This window comes from Notamacropus eugenii, chromosome 5, assembly GCF_028372415.1.
Source record: "Notamacropus eugenii isolate mMacEug1 chromosome 5, mMacEug1.pri_v2, whole genome shotgun sequence".
NCBI lineage: Eukaryota > Metazoa > Chordata > Mammalia > Diprotodontia > Macropodidae > Notamacropus > Notamacropus eugenii.
In genome coordinates, this window is record NC_092876.1 from 97,331,431 (window position 1) to 97,337,438 (window position 6,008).

The following is a 6,008-nucleotide window of genomic DNA, read 5'->3' on the forward strand; positions in this document are numbered from 1 at the left end:
TTAGATGAGGGCTTTGGGAACAGTGATATGGTAGAAGTGGGGTAACACCTGAGGTTCTGAAACTCCAAATTCAATGTCTTCTCATTTTACCCATTCTTTATCCATCAGTTAGCATTATTGGAACTGGTTATATATATGAAGTTCTTTTAAATGAAGAGAATGGGAAGGATTGACATTGGAGGAGATCTGGAGACTGACTTTTGCTTCACCTGGACAAGAGTGGGGAAAGGGAGTTTTTTCTAACCTTGTTTGATGGTTGATCAGATTTTGTGCTTGTGGAAGAGATGATTTGAGGGATTTCCATGACTGTTCTTCCTAGGAGGAACTCTTCTCTGAAGATAGCAATATATTAAAAAATAATCAATTTGCCAAAATTAGATTTATATCAGAAATATAAAGACAGATTAACTTTAAGAAAACAAGACAGTGAATCACATAAGCCAACAAAACAATAAAAATATATATTGATAGATGCAGAAAATGTGTTTCACAAATTATAGTCATATGTGTTAAAAACTCTGAAAGTGTAGACCCAGAGGAAGGAACTCACTATTTGACAAAAACTGATAGGAAAACTGGACAGTAGTCTGGTAGAAATTAGGTTTACCCCAATATTTTTAATCATAAACTAAGATAAGTTTTGATTGGATACATAACCTAGACATTAAGGTCAAACCATAAACAAATTTGAAGAACAAGAAAGAAATTATCTTTCAGAACTATGGATAGAAGAAACATTGATGACTAAACAATCAGCAAAGAGGAACACACTATTAAATAGGCAATTCTGATTACACAAAATTTTTAAAAAAAGATTTTGCACAAACCAGTACAATATAGATATGATTAGATGGGAAGCAGGTGAGGAAAAAAAACCTATAAAGTTTCTCCAATAAAGCTTCTCTAATAAAGGTCTCACATCCAAGATCTCAAAGAAATTGTTTCAAAGAATCAAACAAGAGGAACCTCAAAAGAGTGATAAAGTGTACCTGTCACCTGTTGGCTGCAATGTGTTAGACCTGAGATGCAGAATGAGGATTACTTTCTCAGACATGGCCAATTTTTAATTTGTTTTGCTAGACTATAAGTACTTGTTGCAACAGATGATTTGTACTTGGGCAGCGTTGGGTTGGCTTGGTGGGTTAATGGATGGGAATAAATATCAAAAGAAGCACCAGAAAACATTTTCTTTAAATGTACAGAAAACAACACTAAAGGAGACACACACAAAAAAATAGAACAGCCAAGTTACTACCTTGTTCTTTAATTTAATGCATATGTGTGTGTGTATACATCTATACATCTATACACACACATTTGTACATGCATATATGTATATGTATGCAAAAGCAAGCTGTGCATAAAAGAAGTTTATAATTTCTTATATGACTCAATCTTTTTTACATTGCAATGTTTTCTTAGTTAATGATTAAGTCCAGAATTAAAAAGAGAGGAAATTAAAGTAACAGGAATGAAAGGAGCCTGTTGTTTTACAAAGTAGTAATTATTAAAACTACCAGTTAAAAAAAAGGAAAAGTTGATTGGTGAGTTCGTTGAAATCAGCAAAACCTAGAAGAAAAGGAATACAGCCCCCTCTCTTTTCTTTGAGAAACTCAGAAAGGGAGATTTCTCAGTGAGGGACTCTTTTTTGAGGGGGGGAACAAAAGCTTCTTGGAAACATGGAAAGCAGTTTGATGGGAATCAGGACTAGTATCTTATAATAGTATCTTATATTATTATTATAATAATTAGTATTATAATAGTATCTTATATTATTATCTAATAAATTCCAAATGTATTAGCAGTCTAAGTATGGAGTGGACCAAAAGACTCTTTGGAAACCCTGTATAAAAGGTCATATAATTAAAAAAATCAAGGGAAAATGGAGCATCATTTCTTTCACAACAGACTTCAGGTAAAAATCAATGACTAGTGTTGCCTCTACACGTTTGAGGCCAAAACATACTTCTTTTCTATTGAAGCAAAAAAACCCTGAACACATATCACTTATGCTGATAATGGAAAAGACTGTATTCTATGGTTTTGCTTACCTGTTTTCTATGGAAAGATCCTGTAGGGCTCTTGTATATTGGGAAGTGATCAGTTTTACAAAGGGAGTAAGAGGAAAAGGATCTTAGAGCTGCCCTGTGTCCCACACTGAGTGAGGAGAAAGGCAGATTTTGCTTCCTTTTAACTGAAGCTAAGAATCTACTTTTAGTTTCAGAATTAATATGGGTGAGGTTAGGGGAGATTTAAGAAATAAAGGAACAATTTGGATTTCAGAATCAGTAGAAAGAAGGTGAAAGGTTCCCCTTTTATTTCAGTTCCTTGTCTCTAGTTCAGATTTGTCTTCTACACTTAATAAATTTTGACCATCTCCCTGTGCAGAAAACTCTCCATCTTCTGTCCTGGTGTCACATGTTACTACATTTTCACAATGTTGACCCCTTGATTCCTTGGATGTGACATTTTTTAACATGAAAATATGAGTTCTCCCCAAATCACGCTCACTCCTCTAATTCTCCCCTACTTTTAATAATGTCATTGTTATCCTGAGTTCCAGACTCAGAGGTTCCTTGCAGCCATCTTCCTCCTAGGAAGCCAAGTTTAAAACCTTGGCATTCTCTTGGATTCTTCATCTCCCTTTGTCACTCCCTATTCAAGCAGTCATCATGTGACTTGGAGAATAGAAACAGAGAAAATAGGAAAAGCAGCTTTCTGGGGAAAGGTGATGAGTTCTGATTTGTGGAAGATGATTTGATTGTTGGGAATGTTGAGCATAATGTGCCAATCAAAATGGATGAATGAACGAATAAGCACTCAAGTTCATACCATATATTGTTACATTAGATAATTAAGGTAGACTGAAGCAGACAGCTTTGAGCACATGTAATTTGTTGGCAAGGCTAGCAATTACCCATCAAAGGGATCTCTTGTCTTCTCTGTCAGTCAGAAGACCACAAAACAAGAATAATTAGCATTTCTATACCTTGGGAAGTACAAGAGAACAAGGAACAGGAAGCATAAAACTACGATTGGTAACAAAGTTGGAAGTGTCATAGATAATGGAAAACAGTATCATTGGATGCAAGGCAAGAATGCAGGACAAGCAACAACTCCTTTTTCCATCTTGTTGGTATGGAAAACTCATTGGTGGTGCCCACCTGTGTGGTTAGTTAGTCACAGAGATAATAGTTCAGAGTTTCTTGAAGGACAGCCAGCACTGCAGAGATAACAGACTTCCTGTTGCTCACGTACATCTTGCAAGGATTGTTGGTGAGATACCAGATCTCCCTTAAAGTCAAATGGGCAGTAAGATGTGTTGAGATAATGTAGTTCTGTGACTTAAGGTGATTTATGGAACAACTTACCTCAGAGAGGAAAGCTGAACTTCTGAACTTAATTCAAAGACATGGCATAGGCAATCAATTACAAAATGGAATCAGAATCAATTTGATTTTCTCAATACAAAGGACTGTACTAAATATTAGAGATTCAAATAGGAATGCAAGAGAATTCCTGCTCTGAAAAAGCTTACATGATAATAATAATAGATCTAGTTGGTTAGAGGGGATATACTGCCGAGTTCAAGAAATGGTTAGCAGTCTAGTTTGACTAGAAGATGAAGTTCATGAGTGGGATAATAAGATTTTCAACTGTGTGGGATCTTAGGGCTCATCTAGTTCAATTTCCTTATTTTATAGATGAGGAATTGGGCTTATCTAACTGAGGATAAGTGACTTCTCCTTGCTTTACAAAATGGCACAATTCAATGGATTTGAAGTCAGATCTTCAGATTCCAAACTCAGTGCTCTTTTCAAGATACCATACTTGGGGATAGAGACAGAACCTGATTTTGCTGCTATATGGAACTCCTGAATAAAGTTCCTACCACCAATTCAGGTCAACATCTTCTCTGCAACTTAGTCTTGGAGTTGCCTAGAGCATTGAGTGGTGATTCCATTTCCCCAAGTTCACACAGCCAGTTTGTTTTAGAGATAGGACTGTATCCCAACTCTTCCTGGGTCCAAGGCTGCCTCTTTATTTACCTCATTATTCTGCTTCTCATCACCAAGCTCAGAGTAGTGTGAAAAGAGTCTTGAAAGGTAGACTAGACCTACAATGTGGAGGGCTTTAGATGCCTTCCTAAGGAATTTGTTTCAGCTTAGAAGTAATGAGGAACTGATGAAGATTTATTTTTAACTTTTATTTACATTTTTATTTTCCCCCAGTTACATGTAAAAAAGAATTTTTAATATTCATTTTTAAAACTTTGAGTTCTAAATTCTCTCCCTTCCTTTCTCTCCCCCACCCCATTGAGAAGGCAAGCAATTCAATATAGGTTATATATGTGTAGTCATGCAAAATATATCCATAATAGTCATGTTGTGAAAGCTGACTACGCCTTCCCCCTGTTATCACTTTCTCCCTTCTATCAACCCCACCCTTCCCTTATTGCCTTCCACTCCTACTTTCCTGTAGAGCAAGATATCTCTTTACCCAGTTAAATATGTATGTTGTTCCTTCTTTGAGGCAATTCTGATAAAAATATGGTCACTCACTCCCTCTCACCTCCCCCTCTTCCCCTCTACTGTAAAAGTTCTTTTTTGCCCTTTTTATGTGAGATAATTTATCCTATTCAACCTCTCCTTTTCTCTTTCTCTTAGCACATATTTCTTTCACTCTTTAATTTTATTTTTTAGATATCATCCCTTCATATTCAACTCATGCCTGTGCCTCCTATGTGTATTTATATATCTATATATATATCTACACACACACACACACTCCATTTAACTTCCCCAATAATGAGAAAGGTCTTAGGAGTTACAAATATCATTTTCTCATATAGGAAGTTTAAAATTATTAAGTCCCTTATGATTTCCCTTTTTATTTCCCTTTTTATACTTCTCTTGAGTCATATATTTGAAAGATAAATTTTCTATTCAGCTCTGGTCTTTTCGTCAAAAATGCTTGAAAGTCTTCTGTCCCTTTGAATACCCATTTTCTCCTGAAGGATTATATTCAGTTTTGCTGGGTATGTGATTTTTTGTTGTAATCCTAGATCCTTTACCCCCTAGAATATCATATACCAAGCCCTCCAAACCTTTAGTATAGAAGCTGCTAAATCTCATGTCCACCTGACTGTGGCTCCACAGTACTTGAATTGTTTCTTTCTGTCTGCTTGCAATATTTTCTCCTTGACCTTGGAACTCTGGAATTTGGCTATAATATTCCTGGTAGTTTTCATTTTTGAATCTCTTTCAGGAGGTGATCAGAAGATTCTTTCAATTTCTATTTTACTAATTTTCCTTGATAATTTCTTGAAAGATGATTTCTAGGCTATTTTTTTAAAATCATGGCTTTCAGGAAGTCCAATAATTTTTAAATTATATTTCCTGGATCTATTTTTCAGGCCAATTGTTTTTCCAATGAGATATTGTGAGGAGTGTCCCCTCTCCATTGTGACCTTCAAGCTTTGCTCTGCTAGTGCTCCTCCTTACCCTGGGACTGCCACCCAGGACTATGTCCTGGATCTGAGTATGAGCAAAGCAACAGTGTCCTTAACCCCTGTAATCTCCTTCTGATCAGTTGTTCAACTCCATACCTTCTGTGGGCTGAGAGCTCCAGAAGCAGCTGCTGCAACTGCTGCTGATTCGGTCACTCTCAAGGCCTGCTCCAGGTTGTGCTGGTATGGCCTGCACTGGACTGCACTCCACTCTTACTCTGGTACAACAGACCTTTCCTGCTGACCTTCCAAGTTGTCTTGGGCTGGAAATTTGTTTCATTCTGTCTTTTTGTGGGTTCTGATGATTTAGAACTTATTTACAGTCATTTAAAAAGTATTTTGAGGGATTTGGGGTAGAACTCAGGTGAGTACTGGCCTTTATTCCACCACCTTGGCTCTGTTTCTCACCAATGAAGATTTTTGAGAAGGGGCATAAGATGGACAAACATCTGCCTTAGGAAGATTATTTTGGTAGCTGTGGTGAAGGAAGGATTGGCAA

At 36.6% G+C, this 6,008-nt stretch overlaps 1 protein-coding gene across 2 annotated transcripts in view; it reads right to left on the minus strand.

Annotated features, from left to right (window-relative positions):
• LOC140504915 (ecto-ADP-ribosyltransferase 5-like) overlaps positions 1-2,162 on the minus strand; it is a 36,462-nt gene extending 34,300 nt beyond the window's left edge. The window contains exons 1-2 of one of the 2 annotated variants that reach the window (XM_072610330.1): positions 2,052-2,162; positions 245-332 (exon numbers count right to left, since the gene is read on the minus strand). The gene's annotated coding sequence lies outside the window, so the exon portion shown is untranslated. The remainder of the gene's footprint in view (positions 1-244; positions 333-2,051) is intronic. The other variant, XM_072610329.1, reaches the window with a different exon arrangement.
• Between the last annotated feature and the right edge of the window lie 3,846 nt (positions 2,163-6,008).